The sequence below is a fragment of the Triticum dicoccoides genome, chromosome 6B (genome assembly GCF_002162155.2).
Source record: "Triticum dicoccoides isolate Atlit2015 ecotype Zavitan chromosome 6B, WEW_v2.0, whole genome shotgun sequence".
Taxonomy (NCBI): Eukaryota; Viridiplantae; Streptophyta; class Magnoliopsida; order Poales; family Poaceae; genus Triticum; species Triticum dicoccoides.
In genome coordinates, this window is record NC_041391.1 from 32,501,829 (window position 1) to 32,523,293 (window position 21,465).

Sequence of the window (21,465 nt, forward strand, 5' to 3'; positions counted from 1 at the left end):
CGTATAAGGGTGGTGACGGGCGCGCCGCGTGCGGGAGGAGCCGAGGAAGTCTCCGTCTCGTGGGGATTTTCCAGAGACAGAGATGCGGAAGATACAGAGAGAACCGCCTCATCCCCGCGACGCCTGCAAAGACGCGTGTCGGTCAAACACCTGCAAACCCACCACGCACTGGGACGGTTTGCCTGGAAAACAGAAACCAAACCGACTAACAGGCTGATCCCAGCGGTCAATGTAGCCCCGATTAACCACATAGCTCCATTTCTTGGGAGCTTAGTAACTGTAGGGATTGTTTTGCGCTCCATTCGTCGTAGCCTCCGTAGCATAGTGGTAGTGCGTTCCCTTCGTAAGGGAAAGGTCGTGAGTTCGATCCTCACCGGGGGCTTCATTTTCGTTTTCGCTTTTTTTTTGCTGCGTATTTTTTCATCCATCTTCAGACCATTCTGTTATCTTCATCATCTGCATCCAAGCACCGACTTCTCTGATCTCACTTGGATAACATTGTGCCAACCCGTGGCAAATGTGAGAACCACTTTGCTTCCCATGGTGCCGTGCATCTGAAGTTCTGAACATCGATTCACTGTTCTGCATTTTGTGTGGAAGAAGGGGATGATGAGCCTTTTTGCCTGTGAGTCTTCGGTCAGTAGTCGTGCAGATCAGGCAGCGAAATGCCCAAGAGAATCAAACAGGTTGTGGCCCTTTCAAAGATGAAATAAAACCCGAAGGTGTTTCTTTGGCCAGATCAAAAGGGGGACACACATATGGACACGATTGTAACACTGGGGAAATAATAAGAGATGGTACATGGAAGGGAAACAGGAAGCTACAACCCCTTTTTGAGTCAGCGCCAACCACATTGCGGCGTGAAACGTCGTCGCTCGCTCGTCTTCAGGAACCGCTTCCTTGAGTTTCCCTTGGTGAATCTCCTCGGCATTTCAATATTACCATGTTTTTTTCAGTCTCAAAACTGCTACGCTAGTGACGGCTTGGGGAGTTGCGATGGTAGAAATACAGTAGTGGTGCTGATGTACTATCACCATTGGACATTATCCAATACATCTTTATTTATGAGAAATTCATTGGGCCACCTGCCTCCCTCCCTAGAGAGAGAGATATGGTACATATCCTTAGCTTCTTAGATGCCATATATACTTCCTCTTCTCGTGCCATGAGCTAAGTAATGTGCTCACATACAACTCCCCTCCTCGTCCAAACGACATGTTACATCTCCTCCTTGTGTTTTTGGCCTATTAGTTATTTAGTTACTCTATCCTGAGCATGGGAGGCATCAAGAAGTTCCCTATGATCTATCTCGTCCACGCTCATTTTGGCCACCATTCCACGACCGGATTCTCACGGCTTACATACCGTGGTATACAACCATGGTGTAAGCGCCCGCCCGCCATCTATATCTGAGCTGCCATGAATCGTCGACTCATCTGTAATCGATGTCTGGTCATTGGCGCACTCATCTACTTCCCTGACCCCTACCATCGTCACTCCGTCTCAGCTTGCCTACATGGACGATCGGCGGGAGGAGCTCCCTGGAGGCGGATATGGCTTCGATGTCTGAAGCCGCTGAGGTCGCTGCTACTCGTTACTGGGACGGGGTACGATACTACGAATCATGGGACAAAGCTGCTCCGTAAAAATGCAGAAAGAAATCTGCATTTATGCCTTGTAACTGCATTTTTTAAATGTTTGGTCAAATATTGACACCATTCAGTGAAGCCTCCGTAGCACAGTGGTAGTGTGGGTTGTGAGTTCAATGCTCACTGGGGGCTTTAGGCTTTTTTTCTGCGGGTGTTTTTTCATTTTTCTTCAGACCATTATGTTTTCTTCTTCATCCGCATCCAAGTACCAACTTCCAGTACTCTGTTCTCGCTTGGATAACACCCATGACAAATGTGAGGACCACTTTGTTTTCCATGATATGTGAAACAAAGTGGATGCAAATCTGAAGTTCTGAACATATTCGCTGATCTGCATTTTGTCTGGAAGAAGGGGATGATGAGCCTTTGCATGTGAGTCTTCGGTCAGTAATCCTGTAGATCAGGCAGCAGATTGCCCAGTCCAAGGATGAAATAGAATGCGAAAGTATTTCTTTGGTCAGATCAAGAAAGAGACACACACACACACACATAGACATAGACATGATTAAAACATCAGGCAAGGCTCCGAAATATCGCCCACATGGTCCATTTCATCCTTCAGAGTCGGCGTCCATCGGCCTTCGTCTATGTTGCACGGATACTTGGATACGTATCAGATACACGATATGGGAATACGCCCGATACGCCAATTTTTTGAAAACATGGATACGGTGATACGTTTATATATAGATATTACATATATTAATTATTAAAAATATTGAAAACAATATAGAGCTTCTAGGTCAAAGCATGCCTCAATATATAGAATTTTTTTCAAAAATTTTTCCAATCTATTCATCTTCAATCATGGCAGTACAACGAATACCAGCAATAAAAATTACATTCAGATTCGTAGACAACCTAGCGACTACTAGAAGCACCGAAGCAAGCCGAAGGCGCACCGCCGTCATTGCCCCTCCATCGCCGGAGCCGGGCACAACTTGTTGTAGTAGACAGTCGGGAAGTCGTCGTGCTAAGGCCCCATAGGACCAGCACCCCAGAACAGCAACCGCCGCCAATAAAAAATAATGTAGATCAGAAGGATCCAAACCGAAGACACACAAAACGTAGACGAACAACGACGAGATCCGAGCAAATCCACCAACGATAGATCTGCCGGAGACACACCTCCACACGCCCACCAACGATGCTAGATGCACCGCCGGAACGGGGGCTAGGCAGGGAGACCTTTATTCCATCTTCAGGGAGCCGTCGCCGTCTCGCATTCCTGAGTAGAACACAAACCCTAACAAAATTGAAAAAAATGACTAAAAACGGAGCCCTCCCGCCGGCACTTGCCAGGATCCACCGCGCCTCCATGGCCCTAGGGCCACCGGAGACGAGGCGGACCTGCGCCGGCGCCGGCGAGAGGCACGAACCCTAACTTTCTTTCTTGGAGGAGGAGGAGGAGATGGGGACTACCTCTATTAACTATAATTTTTTCAAAAAAATTGTCGTGGTTATAGAATTATTCCCTTTGTTTTCTTGCACTTGGTCCACTTTCATTAATTGGCAGTGGGACTTTTCTGGGTTTGTTGTTCCAATTAGTGCATCGAGTGTTTCTTTTGCTCACCTTTCAATTAAACAAGAACATTGACAGTCATGTTTTGGCATGAACTCACCCCCATGTTGCGTATCTTTAAAAGGTGCACATTTACTATTGAGAGGATTTCACGTCGAAAGTGGGGTTTCAGGTATCTAAAAAGTATCGTAGAAGTATCCTAGGAGTATCAAACATTATTTTTTTTAAATCAAAAAATCGAGGGATACGTATCGGGGCAGTATCCAAGTATCGAGGCAGTATCCGGCTGGATATGCGCGTTTTCTGAAGTATCCGCGCAACGTATCCATCGGAACCATGTGGCCAGCATTATGATTTGTGAACCTGCATTCGCACAAACAGAAAAAACAGGTTACTCGTCAGTAATCTACACAGGCCATGTACCTAGTAGACTCACTTCTTTTTGAATTATTTTGGGAGCAATAGGTATCGAGATGAAGTGAGAAAAAAAGAGAGGCCTCCGGAGATTTAGCGAAGTGTTTCTGGCCAGACCATTGCATGGAGTGGACCCACCTTGATTTTCCTGCTTAGACATAAACTATATATGTTACGCTTCATAAGTTGATATATCTTTAACTGCAATGCATCTAATAATGTGACGATGGTTGTAATACAATACAACGAAGAACATGATGCTAAGCATAAACTGTATTTTAAGCGTCACACATGCTTCATAAACAGTGATGCAGGAGTCTTCTTGACTTACTCGCCTATGAAGCATCTATATTGAAGTTGCAATTTGCAGTGAAATCTGAACCTTTTCCCAAGGCAATCTTATTAGCATGTTTTTTGAGTCTCAAAAGAACAAAACAAGATGCAAAACTGTTACGCTAGTTTTTTTTAGAGAAAAGGCGCCGGCCGAGCCCGAGAAGAGCTCGAACCTAGCCCGACTTTGAATTAACAAAGCCAACAACCGGCCAGGACTACAGGGGCACCACATTACAGAGAGAAGAATGCAATGCAAAGCGGAAAGAAGATACATAGAGCAAGGCAGAACAACACAAAGGCAACAATGGAGCATCGTTGCCGACGACCAACACTACGCCTACACCAACTAGCCAACTAGGTACTTGGGAGGAGGGAACTGCGGTGCAAGCATTGAGTGCCGGCTACATCCATGGCCAAACTTGGGCAACACTGAGCTGTCTCCACCATCGCAAAGGGCCACTTCCCTTTCACCCAGGCTCGATGAGTGCCGCACCGGCGACCAGCAGAGTGGCTACACATAGCCCAGCACCAGGTGACCGAGCTGCCAGGAGAAGCAGCCTACGCTGACCCACGAGCAATGGAAGGCCAACCCGACGAGAACCAGTCCGGCAGCGGCAGCACGGAGCAAGGGACGTGAGTTGTCGGACGAAAGAGCGCATCAATGACGAAGACCGAAGAAGAAGAGCAGGACAACCAGGCCGCCATGCTTTGGAGCCGAGACACCAACCGCTCCACCACCAAGAGCAACTCCCGACCGCCGCCTTCAAGAAGGAACACGCCACCGAGCTGCCGTCGACGCCCAGACCAGGGGAGAAACGGCTTTCGCCGGAGCTCGGGGAGGAGGCGGGAGGGGAAGGGTCCACCCCAAAGCCTCCAAGGAGGGGTTCGGCGCCAAGACGTCGACTTTGGGGGGCCGCCGCGCGGCCAGGGGTTTCCGCCGAAAACACACCCAAACGCTAGATCCGGCCATCCGGCACCACGGGACGATGGACACCACCGCCAGGGACCAGCGCCGTAACGGATCGGAGCAGATCGGCCCGGCACCGAAGCTTCACCATGAAGCCCGGCGGACTGCGAGGGCCCGCGCTACGCCCTCGACCGTGACCTCCACGCTGCCCACGCTGTCGTGGGAGGCCACCCACCCGCACCCGCCGGCGCCGCCCAGGCCGCGCCGCACGCCGCCGAGCAGGGCCGCCGCCCCGGGGCCCGCAGCCCTCCATCCGAGGAGGAGGCGCCAGACCCCCGCCGCCACCATCATCGGGGACGCGCGCCGAGCGCCAGGCGCCCCTCTGGCAGCGGCGGAGAGGAGGAAGAAGGAGGGGGAACCGCGGTGGCGGCGCTAGGGTTTCCCCCGAGTCGCCTCAGAGGAGGCGACGCGGGGGAGGGGAGAAAGTGAAGGCTACTTGTTTGCTTGTTTCTGTTATGCTAGTTTTGGCCTGGGAGTTGCGATGGTAGAAAACCGGCAACACCAATTATGTAGCAATAGAGTACTGGTGCTAGTATCCTGTCGAGGAAACATCCATCTATGTGCGGGTACTTACCAATGGAAGGCATTGCAGTAGTACTACGTAATTAGTTATGACGAAACAATTATGCAGAATGACTCTAAAAGCATATTGACTTCAACATATCCTTGTAAGTATGTGCTAGCATTCAGTTATATTATTCACGATTATTCTTTGGACATTTAACATATATATTTTGCTAGCAACATCAAAATCTTGGGCATTTAAGTCCTAAGCTGGTTTGTGCTGATGTATCGAACATTCTCCAATGTATCTTCACTTATGATTAATTTATGATAGATTCATTTGACCACCTGCCTCCCTCCTGAGAGAGAGAGAGAGAGAGAGAGAGAGAGAGAGAGAGAGAGAGAGAGAGAGAGAGAGAGAGAGAGAGAGAGAGATGATATGTATCCTTAGCTTTTTAGAGCCATATATTCTTCCTCTTCTCATTCCACGAGCTAAGTATTGTGCTCAGTGCTCACATACAACTCCCCTCCTCGTCCAAACAACATGTTACACCTCCTCCTTGTGTTTTTCTTTTGGCCAATTAATTACTCTCTCATGAGCATATGGGAGGCATCAAGAAGTTCCATATGATCAATCTCGTCCTAACTCACTTTGCCCACCATTCCACGACTGGATTCTCACGGCTCACATACCGTGGTAGATAAGCCCGTCGTACACGCACCCCCCCCATCTATATCTGAGCCGCCTGTTAAACACATCATGCCACGTTACATCATTGCACCCGAAGGAGGAGACTTGTGCCATACCGGCTGCATCTAGAGATAGAGATAGACTAGATAGGTAGTTCAAATATTCTCTTGTAACTTACTCTATCTTGTTATCTCTTCTCCTTCAAGTCTCCTGTGATATCTCAACTACTCGTTGTATGCGCTCCAGGGAGATTGCGCCCCTGCCTATAACATGCAACACATCCCCTCACATCGAGGTCAAGACGTTTCCGCATCTCGCACATGGTAATCAGAGCCTTCCTACTTTCCATCTAGTTTCTCTCTTGATTCCAGTCGTACCAAAAGAAACATGTCTTCCTCCTCCGGCGTATCTCACCCTAGCCTCAATGGGCAGGTGATTGAGAAACTCTCCCGCACAAATTATGTGCTATGGCGCACACAGATCACACCACAACTTCGTGGCACCGGTGTCTTCCAGTACGTTGATGGCACCTCGCCGAGCCGGCCAAGCTCCAAGCCACCAAGGACAAGGACGGCAAGGACGCGCTTGTGCCCAACCCTCTCCACCCCATCTGGGTCAGGGAGGACCAGCAGGTGTTTGGATTCCTACTGAGAAACCTCTCCAAAGAGGTGCTCGTCACGGTGACCACGGTCACCACGGCGCAAGCGCTCTCGACGACGCTGGCGGGCATGTACTCGTTGCAGTCGCTGAGCCGCGTCAACAACATACATACCTCGCTCATCAACATGCAGAAGGGCAACCAGTCCGCCGGAGCCTACTTCGCCACCATGCGCGGCCTTGCGGATGAGCTGGCGGCGGCCAGCAAACCCATCCAGGACGATGAACTAATCTCGTACATCCTTCACGGACTGGATCAGGAGTACCAGCCCCTCGTCTCCGCCCTTGACGCCCGCGTCAGCCCCGCCTCCCTCGACGAGATCTTCTCCATGCTCAGCAGCTTCGACCAGCGCATGGTACAGTTCCAGAACTCCAGCGGCGGTGGCTTCAAGTCCTTCGCCAACCTCGCTACCCGTGGTCGCGGCGGCGGCTCCCGCTACCGTGGTCCTTCCCCTGGCAAGGGTAGGACTGGTGGCGCCAGGACCAGCAACAATGGCAGAACCAGTGGTGGCGGCGCTCGTGGAAACAAGGGTCGCCGTGGTGGCGGCGCTGGCCGAACCCGCCCGGACGCCCCACGCTGTCAGATCTGTGGCAAACCAAGCCACACCACCAGGGACTGCTGGTACCGCTATGATGAAGATGAGGACGACTCTCAAGATGATGACAAGATCACTGCGGCGGCTGATGGCTCCTACGGCGTCGACACCAATTGGTACCTCGACAGCGGCGCCACCAATCATCTCACCGAAGAGCTCGAGAAGGTGACCCTACGTGAGAAGTATCATGGCAAGGATCAAATCCACACTGCCGATGGTGCAGGTATGAGCATCAGCAACATTGGTCATTCGGTTATACATACCCCTCATCGTAAGATTCATCTTAGAAATTTTTTGCTTGTTCCTAGTGCCAAAAAAAACCTCCTTTCCGTTCATAGAATTACACTTGACAACCATGTCTTCATTGAATATCATCTTTTTTCTTCTTGATCAAGGATCTGGCCACGAGGAAAACCCTCTATCGAGGTAGATGCGTTCGAGGGCTCTACCCGTTCCTTCCAGAGTTTAGAAGACAAAATAAACAAGCCTATGGTGTTGTCAAGCTTTCTTCAACACGGTGGCACGATCGTCTAGGACACACTTCATTTTCTTTAGTTGAACGCTTGCTTAGGAAAAATAAGCTCCCGTTTGTTGGTGAGCGTTATGTTGAAACTATTTGTGATTCATGCCAAAGAGCAAAAAGTCATCAATTGCCTTATCCTGTTTCTACTAGTGTTTCTACTCGACCACTTCAGTTAATCTTTTCAGATGTTTGGGGTCCTGCCCCAGGCTCAGTTGGTAGACACACATATTACGTTAGTTTAATTGATGACTATAGCAAGTTCTCTTGGATCTATCTTCTAAAGAAACGATCCGAAGTTTTTCAAGTCTTTCAAAATTTTCAAGCACTTGTAGAATGGAAATTTGATCGCAAAATCCTTGCGGTACAATCTGATTGGGGGGGGGGATACGAAAAGTTGAATTCCTTCTTCCAAATATCTCATCATGTTTCCTGCCCTCACGCGCACCAACAAAACGGCTCTGCCGAGCGCAAGCACCGTCACATCGTTGAGGTGGGTCTCGCTCTCCTAGCTGGTGCTTCCATGCCCCTCAAGTTCTGGGATGAAGCTTTTCTCACCGCAGTTCACATCATTAATATGCTTCCTAGTCGTGTCATCAACAATGAAACTCCCATGGAAAGACTTCTCCACACCGAACCAGACTACAAGTCCCTTCATGTCTTTGGGTGTGCGTGTTGGCCCAACCTTCGTCCATACAACAATAGAAACTTAATGTTTCGATCAAAACAATGTGTCTTTCTAGGGTATAGTGCTCAACAAAAGGGTGTCAAATGTCTTGATGTCTCCTCTGGTCATGTGTATATTTCACGTGATGTCGTGTTTGACGAGACCAAGTTTCCTTTTGCTCAACTTCACCCCAATGCAGGTGCACTCCTTCACAAAGAAATCCTACTCCTTCCCTCTCATCTCACTGGTTTTGATCGGGGGGTGATAATTGTAATGATCAACTGTTGACTGACCCTCTTAATACCACATATGAGCATGATGATGATGCAGGAGAAACCAGGGAAAGAAATGGCAGTCAAAACGATGACGAAACGCACCCTACAGGGCCATATTTTATGTGTCCAGGCGAGGGGAACAAATCCTCCTCAGGATCCGGCCAGCCAGGCACAGCATCGCCCTTGGGATTGGAGCCCTCAGATGCGGCAGGCGGGTCAGGCGGGTCTGCCTCAGATTCCGTGCTAGCCGAATCAGACGCGATCAGCCGCGGGCCAACGCGCGCTGACAGCGACTTCGAGCCGGCCACGCGGCGCGGTGTGGCTGGGGAACACGCCTCCTCCGCCCCGCACCAATCAGGAGATGACAGGTGGCGTGGCGCCACGGGCCCTCGGCGGCGCGGTTTTCGGCCCAGCCGGTCTGCTATAAACGGCGGGACCTGTGCCATCTGACAGCTGCGGGCCTGGCTAGCGCGGGATCCCATGCTGATACGCCGCCCTGCGCCAATGATGAGGCATGCCGGGTGGGATCCTCTGTGCCGGCCGTAACGCCCGTGTATTCGCCCGTGTCCTCGTCTGCCACAGAAGATCTGGCTCGGGTGGATTCGGCGGCTGCAACTGTCCCAGCTTCTGCCATGTGATTTTCTGCGGCGGAAACAGTAGCCACAACGTCTCCGCGTCGCACACGACTGCAAAAAGGGGTAACGAAACCTGCTAACTACAAGCATATTACAAAATATGGCATGGTATGTTCTACAGGTGAACCTGGTGAACCCCGCACTCTTGAGGAAGCTTTGAGTGATGAAAAGTGGAAAAAGGCCATGAATGAAGAATTTGTGGCATTACAGAAGAACAAAACATGGCATTTGGTTCCTCCATAGCAAGGTAAAAATCTCATCGACTGCAAGTGGGTTTTTAGAATTAAAAGAAAGTCAGATGGAACCATTGATCGGTACAAAGCCAGATTGGTTGCAAAAGGATTCAAACAACGGTATGGCACAGACTACGAGGACACATTTAGTCCTGTTGTAAAAGCTGCCACTATTCACCTTGTTTTGTCTATTGCTGTTTCCAGGGGCTGGAGTCTCAGGCAACTAGTGTTGGAAATATGCTCTAGAGGCAATAATAAATTAGTTATTATTAGTATATTTCCTTGTTCATGATAACCGTTTATTATCCATGCTATAATTGTATTGATAGGAAACTCAGATACATGTGTGGATACATAGACAACACCATGTCCCTAGTAAGCCTCTAGTTGACTAGCTCGTTGATCAATAGATGGTTACGGTTTCCTGACCATGGACATTGGATGTCGTTGATAACGGGATCACATGATTAGGAGAATAATGTGATGGACAAGACCCTATCCTAAGCCTAGCACAAAGATCGTGTAGTTCGTATGCTAAAACTTTTCTAATATCAAGTATCATTAACTTAGACCATGAGATTGTGCAACTCCCGGATACCGTAGGAATGCTTTGGGTGTACCAAACATCACAACGTAACTGGGTGGCTATAAAGGTGCACTACGAGTATCTCTGAAAGTGTATGTTGGGTTGGCACGAATCGAGACTGGGATTTGTCACTCTGTGTGACGGAGAGGTATCTCTGGGCCCACTCGGTAGGACATCATCATAATGTGCACAATGTGACCAAAGAGTTGATCACGGGATGATGTGTTACGGAATGAGTAAAGAGACTTGCGGTAACGAGATTGAACAAGGTATCGGGATACCGACGATCGAATCTCGGGCAAGTACTATACAGGTAGACAAAGGGAATTGAATATGGGATTGATTGAATCCTCGACATCGTGGTTCATCCGATGAGATCATCGTGGAACATGTGGGAGCCAACATGGGTATCTAGATCCCGTTGTTGGTTATTGGCCGGAGAGTTGTCTCGGTCATGTCTGCATGGTTCCCGAACCCGTAGGGTCTACACACTTAAGGTTCGGTGACGCTAGGGTTGTAGAGATATTAGTATGCGGTAACCCGTAAGTTGTTCGGAGTCCCGGATGAGATCCCGGATGTCACGAGGAGTTCCGGACCGGTGGTAAAGATTTATATATAGGAAGTCCAGTTTCAGCCACTTGGAAAGTTTCTGGGGTCATCGGTATTGTACCGGGACCACTGGAAGGGTCCCGGGGGTCCATCGGGTGGGGCCACCTATCTTGGAGGGCCCCATGGGCTGAAGGGGAATGGGAACCAGCCCCTGGTGGGCTGGTGCGCCCCCCCTTGGGCCTCCGATGCGCCTAGGGTTGGAAACCCTAAGGAGTGGGGGCGCCTCCACTTGGCTTGGAGGCCAAGCCACCCCTAGGGCAGCCGCCCCCCCTCCCTAGATGGGATCTACAAGGGGCCGACGCCCCCCCCCTAGGCCCCTATATATAGTGGAGGGGAGGGAGGGCAGCCGCACCTGAGTCCCTGGCGCCTCCCTCCCTCCTGTGACACCTCTTCCTCCCCGCTTGCGCTTGGCGAAGCCCTGCCGGGATCCCGCTACTTCCACCAGCACGCCGTCTTGCTGCTGGATCTCCATCAACCTCTCCTTCCCTTGCTGGATCAAGAAGGAGGAGATGTCTCTCCCAAATGTATGTGTGTTGAACACGGAGGTGCCGTCCGTTCGGCGCTAGGATCATCGGTGATTTGGATCACGACGAGTATGACTCCATCAACCCCGTTCACTTGAACGCTTCCGCTTAGCGATCTACAAGGGTATATAGATGCACTCCCCTTCCCCTCGTTGCTAGATTACTCCATAGATTGATCTTGGTGATGCATAGAAAATTTTGAATTTCTGCTACGTTCCCCAATAGTGGCATCATGAGCTAGGTCTATGCGTAGTTTCTATGCACGTGTAGAACACAAAGTAGTTGTGGGCATCGATTTTGTCAATTTACTTTCCGTTACTAGTCTTATCTTGATTCGGCGGCATCGTGGGATGAAGCGGCCCGGACCGACCTTACACGTACGCTTACGTGAGACAGGTTCCACCGACTGACATGCACTTGTTGCATAAGGTGGCTAGCGGGTGCCAGTCTCTCCCACTTTAGTCGGATCGGATTCGACGAAAAGGGTCCTTATGAAGGGTAAATAGCAATTGACATATCACGTTGTGGCTTTTGCGTAGGTAAGAAACGTTCTTGCTAGAAACCCATAGCAGCCACGTAAAACATGCAAACAACAATTAGAGGACGTCTAACTTGTTTTTGCAGGGTATGCTATGTGATGTGATATGGCCAAAAGAATGTGATGTATGAGATTGATCATGTTCTTGTAATAGGAATCACGACTAGCATGTCGATGAGTATGACAACCGGCAGGAGCCATAGGAGTTGTCTTAATTTATTGTATGACCTGTGTGTCAATGAACAACGCTATGTAATTACTTTACTTTATTGCTAAACCGTTAGCCATAGTATTAGAAGTAATAGTTGGCGAGACAACTTCATGGAGACACGATGATAGAGATCATGATGATGGAGATCATGGTGTCATGCCTGTGACGATGATGATCATGGAGCCCCGAAGATGGAGATCAAAAGGAGCAAAATGATATTGGCCATATCATGTCACTTTTTGATTGCATGTGATGTTTATCATGTTTTTGCATCTTATTTGCTTAGAACGACGGTAGTAAATAAGATGATCCCTCATAATAATTTCAAGAAAAGTGTTCCCCTTAACTGTGCGCCGTTGCGAAAGTTCGTTGTTTTGAAGCACCACGTGATGATCGGGTGTGATAGATTCTAACGTTCACATACAACTGGTGTAAGCCAGATTTACACACGCGAAACACTTAGGTTGACTTGACGAGCCTAGCATGTACAAACATGGCCTCAGAACACAAGAGACCGAAAGGTCGAGCATGAGTCGTATGGTAGATACGATCAACATGAAGATGTTCACCGATGATGACTAGTCCGTCTCACGTGATGATCGGACACAGCCTAGTTGACTCGGATCATGTAATCACTTAGATGACTAGAGGGATGTCTATCTGAGTGGGAGTTCATAAGATGAACTTAATTATCCTCAACATAGTCAAAAGGTCTTTACAAATTATGTCGTAAGCTCGCACTTTAGTTCTACTGTTTAGATATGTTCCTAGAGAAAATTTAGTTGAAAGTTGATAGTAGCAATTATGCGGAATGGGTCCGAAAACTGAGGATTGTCCTCATTGCTGCGTAGAAAGCTTATGTCCTTAATGCACCGCTCGGTGTGCTGAACCTCGAACGCCGTCTGTGGATGTTGCGAACATCTGACATACACGTTTTGATAACTACGCGATAGTTCAGTAATGTTAAACGGTTTAGAATTGAGGCACCGAAGACGAATTCGAAACGTCGCGAAACATATGAGATGTTTCGAGGGCTGAAATTGGGATTTCAGGCTCGTGCCCACGTCAAGAGGTATAAGACCTCCGACGATTTTCTTAGCCTGCAAACTAAGAGAGAAAAGCTCAATCGTTGAGCTTGTGCTCAGATTGTCTGAGTACCACAATCACTTGAATCGAGTGGGAGTTAATCTTCCAGATGAGATAGTGATGTTTCTCCAAAGTCATTTCCACCAAGCTACTAGAGCTTCGTGATGAGCTATAACATATCAGGGATAGATATGATGATCCTTGAGCTATTCGCGATGTTTGACACCGCGAAAGTAGAAGTCAAGTAGGAGCATCAATTGTTGATGGTTAGTAAAACCATTAGTTTTAAGAAGGGCAAGGGCAATAAGGGATACTTCATGAAACGGCAAATCAGTTGCTGCTCTAGTGAAGAAACCCAAGGTTGAACCCAAACCCGAGACTAAGTGCTTCTGAAATAAGGAGAACGGTCACTGAAGCGGAACTACCCTATATACTTGGTAGATGAGAAGGCTGGCAAGGTCGGTAGAAGTATATTGGATATACATTATGTTAATGTGTACTTTACTAGTACTCCTAGTAGCACCAGGGTATTAGATACCGGTTCGGTTGCTAAGTGTTAGTAACTCGAAATAAAAGCTACGGAATAAATGGAGACTAGCTAAAGGTGAGCTGACGATATGTGTTGGAAGTGTTTCCAAGGTTGATGTGATCAAGCATCGCACGCTCCCTCTACCATCGAGATTGGTGTTAAACCTAAATAATTGTTATTTGGTGTTTGCGTTGAGCATAGACATGATTGGATTATGTTTATCGCAATACAGTTATTCATTTAAGGAGAATAATGGTTACTCTATTTATTGGAATAATACCTTCAATGGTCTTGCACCTAAAATGAATCGTTTATTGAATCTCGACCGTAGTGATACACAAGTTCATGCCAAAAGATATAAGATAGTAATGATATAGTGCCACCTACTTGTGGCACTGCCATAAAACGCATGAAGAAGCTCCATGTTAATGGATCTTTGGACTCACTCGGTTTTGAAGAGATTGAGACATGTGAACCATGTATATTGGTATATACGCATGAAGAAACTCCATGCAGATGGACCGTTTGGACTCACTTGATTTTGAATCACTTGAGACATGCAAATCATACCACATGGGCAAGATGACTGAAAGCCTTGTTTTCAGTAAAATGGAACAAGAAAGCAACTTGTTGGAAGTAATACATTTTGATGTGTGCAGTCCAATGAGTGCTGAGGCACGCAGTGGATATCGTTATGTTCTTACTTCACAGATGATTTGAGTGGATACTGAGAATGTTTACTTGATGAAACACAAATCTGAATTATTGAAAGGTTCAAGTAATTTCAGAGTCAAGTTGAAGATCGTCGTGACAAGAGGATAAAATGTCTATGATATGATCATAGAGATGAATATCTGAGTTACGAGTTTGGCACACAATTAAGACATTGTGGAAATTGTTTCACAACTAATATCGCCTGGAACACCATAGTGTGATGGTGTGTCCGAACATCATAACTGCACCCTATTGGATATGGTGCATACCATGATGTTTCTTATCGAATTACTACTATCGTTTATGGGTTAGGCATTAGAGACAACCACATTCACTTTAAATAGGGCACCACGCAATTCCATTAAAGACGACACCGTATGAACTATGGTTTAGAGAAACCTAAGTTGTCGTTTCTCAAAAGTTTGGGGCTGCGACGCTTATGTGAAAAGTTTTAGCCTGATAAGCTCGAACCCAAAGCGGATAAATGCATCTTCATAGGACACCCAAAACAGTTGGGTATACCTCCTGTCTCAGTTCCGAAAGCAAAAGGGATTGTTTCTAGAATCAGGTCCTTTCTCGAGGAAAAGTTTCTCTTGAAAGAATGAGTGGGAGGATGGTGGAGACTTGATGAGGTTATTGAACCATCACTTCAACTAGTGTGTAGCAGGGCACAGGAAGTTGTTCCTATGGCGCCTACACCAATTGAAGTGGAAGCTAATGATAGTGATCATGAAACTTCAGATCAAGTCACTACCAAACCTCGTAGGTTGACAAGGATATGTACTACTCCTGAGTGGTACGGTAATCCTGTCTTAAATATCATGTTGTTAGACAACAATGAACCTACGAGTTATGGAGAAGCGATGGTGGGCCCGTATTCAAACAAATGGTTAGAAGCCATGAAATCCGAGATAGGATCCATCTATCAGAACAAAGCATGGACTTTGGTGGACTTGCCCGATGATCGGCAAGCCATTGAGATAAATGTATCTTTAAGAAGAAGACGGACGTGGACGGTAATGTTACCGTCTATGAAGCTCGACTTGTGGCGAAGAGTTTTTCACAAGTTCAAGGAGTTGACTACGATGAGATTTTCTCATCCGTAGCGATGCTTAAGTCCGTCGGAATCATGTTAGCATTAGCTGCATTTATGAAATCTGGCAGATGGATGTCAAAACAAGTTTCCTTACCAGTTTTCGTAAGGAAAGGCTGTATGTGATACAATCAGAAAGGTTTTGTCGATCCTAAGGATGCTAGAAGGTATGCTAGCTCCAGCGATCCTTTCATGGACTAGAGCGAGCATCTCGGAGTCAGAATATATGCTTTGATGGAGTGATCAAAGTTTTTAGGTTTATACAATGTTTGCTAGAAACTTGTATTTCCAAAGAAGTGAGGGGGAGCACTATAGAATTTCAGATGAGTATATGTTGTTAACATATTGTTGATCAGAAATGCTGTAGAATTTCTGGAAAGCATATAGGGTTATTTGAAAGGTGTTTTTCAATGGAAAACCTGGATTAAGCTACTTGAACATTGAGCATCAACATCTATAAGGATAGATCAAAACGATTAATAGTACTTTCAAATGAATACATACCGTGACAAGATTTTGAAGGAGTTCAAAATAGATCGGCAAAGAAGGAGTTCTTGGCTGTGTTATAAGGTGGGAGTATTGAGACATGACCTCGGCAGAAGAGAGAGAATGGACGAAGGTCGTCCCCTATGCCTTAGCCATAGGCTCTATACAGTATGTCATGCTTTGTGCCGCACCTGATATGTGCCTTGCCACGTGTCTGGCAAGGGGGCACAAGAGTGATCCAGGAATGGATCATTGGACAGCGGTCAAAATTGTCCTTGGAGTAATAAGGACATGTTTCTCGATTATGGAGGTGATAAAGAGTTTGGCGTAAAGGGTTATGTCAATGCAAGCTTTAACACCTATCCGAATGACTCTAAGTAGCAAACCGGATACGTATAGTGGAACAACCATTTGGAATAGCTCCAAGTGGAGCGTGGAAGCAGCATTTACAATATGACCTAGAGATTTGCGAAGTACCTACGGATCTGAATGTTGCAGACCCGTTGACTAAAACCTCTCTCACAAGCAAAACATGATCAAACCCCAGAACTCATTGAGTCTTAATCACATGATGATGTGAACTAGTTTATTGACACTAGTGAACTCTTTGGATGTTGGTCACATGGCGATGTGACCTGTGATTGTTAATCACATGGCGATGTGAACTAGATTATTGACTCTAGTGCAAGAGGGAGACTGTTAGAAATATGCTCTAGAGGCAATAATAAATTAGTTATTATTATTATATTTCCTTATTCATGATAATCATTTATTATCCATGCTATAATTGTATTGATAGGAAACTCAGATACATGTGTGGATACATAGACAACACCATGTCCCTAGTAAGCCTCTAGTTGACTAGCTCGTTGATCAATAGATGGTTACGGTTTCCTGACCATGGACATTGGATGTCGTTGTTAACGGGATCACATCATTAGGAGAATGATGTCATGGACAAGACCCAATCCTAAGCCTAGCACAAAGATCGTGTAGTTCGTATGCTAAAGCTTTTCTAATGTCAAGTATCATTTCCTTAGACCATGAGATTGTGCAACTCCCGGATACCGTAGGAATTCTTTGGGTGTACCAAATGTCACAACGTAACCGGGTGGCTATAAAGGTGCACTACGGGTATCTCCGAAAGTGTCTGTTGGGTTGGCACGAATCGAGACTGGGATTTGTCACTCTGTGTGACGGAGAGGTATCTTTGGGCCCACTCGGTAGGACATCATCATAATGTGCACAATGTGACCAAAGAGTTGATCACGGGATGATGTGTTACGAAACGAGTAAAGAGACTTGCGGTAACGAGATTGAACAAGGTATCGGGATACCGACGATCGAATCTCGGGCAAGTACTATACCGGTAGACAAAGGGAATTGAATACGGGATTGATTGAATCCTTGGCATCGTGGTTCATCCGATGAGATCATCGTGGAACATGTGGGAGCCAACATGGGTATCCAGATCCCGCTGTTGGTTATTGGCCGGAGAGTTGTCTCGGTCATGTCTGCATGGTTCCCGAACCCGTAGGGTCTACACACTTAAGGTTCGGTGACGCTAGGGTTGTAAAGATATTAGTATGCGGTAACCCCAAAGTTGTTCGGAGTCCCGGATGAGATCCTGGATGTCACGAGGAGTTACGGAATGGTCCGGAGGTAAAGATTTATGTTTAGGAAGTCTGGTTTTGGCCACCGGGAAAGTTTCGGGGGTCATCGATATTGTACCGGGACCACCGGAAGGGTCCCGGGGGTCCACCGGGTGGGGCCACCTATCCCGGAGGGCCCCATGGGCTGAAGGGGCGTGGGAACCAGCCCTTGGTGGGCTGGTGCGCCCCCCTTGGGCCTCCCATGCGCCTAGGGTTGGAAAACCTAAGGGGTGGGGGCGCCTCCACTTGGCTTGGAGGCCAAGCCACCCCTAGGGCAGCCACCCCCCTCCCTAGATGGGATCTACAAGGGGACGGCGCCCCCCCTAGGCCCCTATATATAGTGGAGGGGAGGGAGGGCAGCCGCACCTGAGTCCCTGGCGCCTCCCTCCCTCCCGTGACACCTCTTCCTCCCCGCTTGCGCTTGGCGAAGCCCTGCCGGGATCCCGCTACTTCCACCACCACGCCGTCGTGCTGCTGGATCTCCATCAACCTCTCCTTCCCTTGCTGGATCAAGAAGGAGGAGATGTCTCTCCCAACCGTATGTGTGTTGAACGCGGAGGTGCCGTCCGTTCGGCGCTAGGATCATTGGTGATTTGGATCACGACGAGTACGACTCCATCAACCCCGTTCACTTGAACGCTTCCGCTTAGGGATCTACAAGGGTATGTAGATGCACTCCCCTTCCCCTCATTGCTAGATTACTCCATAGATTGATCTTGGGGATGCGTAGAAAATTTTGAATTTCTACTACATTCCCCAACAACTAGATGTACAGGACGCGTTTCTCCATGGTGTTCTGGAAGAGGAAGTGTACATGAAACAACCTGCTAGGTTTGTGGACAAAATGTTCCTTCTTACATATGCAAACTTGACAAATCATTGTATGGGCTGAAGCAAGCTCCAAGGGCATGATATTCACGTCTCGGTCACAAGATGCAACAACTTGGTTTTGTTCCTTCTAAGTCTTACACCTCACTGTTCATTTGCAAAAAGTATAACACATACATATTTGTACTCATATATGTTGATGATATCATTGTTACAAGCTCATCAGATGAGGCTGTCACAGGACTCTTGAAAGATCTCAGTATAGAGTTTGCTCTCAAGGATCTTGGAGACTTGCATTATTTTCTAGGGATTGAGGTGAAGAAGCATGAGGATGGTCTTCATCTCTCTCAGAAAAAGTATGCAGTAGATCTGGTAAAAAAAGGCAGCTCTACAAGGTTGTAAGCCCTCACCCACTCCCATGTCAAGTTCAGAAAAATTATCTCTCACAGAAGGACAACTCTCAAGCCAAGATGATAGTACAAAGTATATATAGAAGCCTAGTCGGTGCACTCCAATATCTTCCACTTACTAGACCTGATATTTTTTTGCTGTCAACAAAGCCTGTCAGTTTCTTCATGCAACCATTACGGAGCCTAGTCGGTTCTCTCAAGAAGCAACTTCAGATTCGGTTTGTGCATTCCGGAGATCAAATTGTAGATGGATTCACAAAACCATTACCTACAAGAAACTTTGAAGACTTTAAACATAATCTCAACTTGATGAAGTTGTGATTAAGGGAGGGTGTTAAACACATCATGTAACGTTACATTATTGCACCCGAAGGAGGAGACTTGTGCTATACCGGCTGCATCTAGAGATAGAGATAGACTAGATAGGTAGTTCAAATATTCTCTTGTAACTTACTCTATCTTGTTATCTCTTCTTCTCCAAGTCTCCTGTAATATCTCAATTACTCGTTGTATGCGCTCCAAGGAGATTATGCCCCTGCCTATTGCTGGAATTTAGTCTATATTGGGGCAGCCCAATAACTATTTCAGAAATTCCTAATAAATCCTAGAGGCCCACTTAGCCCATTTGTGCAAGGCAACGGATACTACTAAAGTTTAGTCCCACATTGCTAGTTTAGTGGGAGTTGGACTTCCTTATAAGGGAGGTTCTTTCCCCACTTGTATGAGCATGAGAACAAGAGGGACATCCACGCGCGCTCCTCCTCCGCCGCCCGCCTCGCCACGCCACGCCACGCCTCGCCTCGTCATGACACGCCGCGCCGCGGGTTGCGGTTTGAGTCCTGTACGGGAGAAGGGTGATAAGGTTTTTGGGGAGCGATCAACGTGACTACTGGCTGTTTCATCACGGACGATCCGGTCGCCGACGACGACTTCTTCCCCGACGTCCACGACCTCCTCGACGACATGGCAGGTGAGGACACCGACCCCAAGTCCAGCGCTTCTGCTGCTGCTGTGCCACGATGTTTACCTTCTCTCTGTCAGATTGCATGACTTGCTTTATATTTGCTATTTTAGTCATGCTTTATCTAGCATTTTTGTTAATAAAAACATTCCGTAAATTGCTCATATTTCCAACAATCCAAAAACCTTATTATAGGCAATTTACCCTGAGTGGTTTTGCTGCTTCCATGAGACCTCCTATGTTTGAGGGTATCCACTATAAGAGGTGGCGCGTGAGAGCAGTCTTATGGTTTCAGACCATGAGCTGCTATGATGCCACTCTTGGCAAACCTGAAGGAGAGCAAGATGCCCAACATGCACAAGTTTTTCAGAAAATGGATACCTTGTTTAAGGCTGCTCTCTTGAGTGTTCTTGGTGAGAACATAGTTGATGCTTATGCGTCAATTGACAATGGAAAAGATATGTGGGACGCACTCGAGGCCAAGTTTGGGGTCTCGGATGCCAGCACTAAGCTGTACATCATGGAGCAATTCTATGATTACAGGATGACTGAAGAGCGCTCCGTGGTTGAGCAGGCTCATGAGATACAGTCATTTGCTAGAGAACTTGAGCACTTCAATTGCATGCTACCGGACAAGTTTGTTGCCGGGGGTATCATCACTAAGCTCCCTCCTTCATGGAGGAACTTTGCTACCTTACTGAAGCATAAGAGACGGGAGTTTTCCATTTCGGATCTCATTGGTACTCTTGATGTGGAAGAAAAGGCGAGAGCAAAGGACACACGTGCTCGAGGTATTGAGGGAGGATCTAGTGCCAATGTGGTACAGAAGTAGAACTTCCAGCCCCACAAGTTCAAGAACAAGGGCAAGTTTGATGGTAAAGCAAAGTTTGATGGAAAGAACAAGGCTGTGCAACACACGAACTTCAAGAAGAAGAATGGCAAGAATAAAGGTGCTTGTCATGTGTGTGGAGATCCTGATCATTGGGCTCCTAGTTGCCCTAATCGCTATGACAAGCGTCATCTTGGGAAAGGCGGCAAGACCGCTAATGTTGTCATTGGATACACTGACATGAAGGATGCTGGGTATGGTATATTTCCCACTATTCTTTCAGTATGTCATTCTCCTGACTGGTTGATTGACACGGGTGCTAATGTGCATGTATGCGGTGATATTTCCATGTTTTTGTCTTATCAGACTGCAGGGACTTCAACCGTGCTGATGGGCAACGGTTCAAGTGCTTCTGTTCGTGGTGTTGGCACGGTTGATCTGAAGTTTACTTCGGGGAAGATCGTGCGGCTGAAGAACGTACATTGTCCCCTCCGTCAATAAAAATCTTGTTAGCGGATCTCTTCTGTGTAGAGATGGCTACAAGCTTGTCTTTGAGTCGAATAAATTTGTAATATCCAAGTATGGAACCTTTGTTGGTAAAGGCTATGACTCAGGAGGCCTGTTTCGTTTATCCTTGTCAGACGTTTGCAATAAAGTTGTTAATCATATTTGCAACAATAGTGAATCAAATGTGTGGCATTCACGTCTTTGTCATGTTAACTTTGGTTGCATGTCGCGACTAGCGA

General features: G+C 47.3%; 1 non-coding gene across 1 annotated transcript; it reads left to right on the top strand.

Annotated features, from left to right (window-relative positions):
* The first annotated feature begins 310 nt into the window (after window positions 1–310).
* TRNAT-CGU lies at window positions 311–382 on the top strand. Its single transcript has one exon. It is a non-coding gene; the product is annotated as a tRNA-Thr (tRNA).
* Window positions 383–21,465: the final 21,083 nt, after the last annotated feature.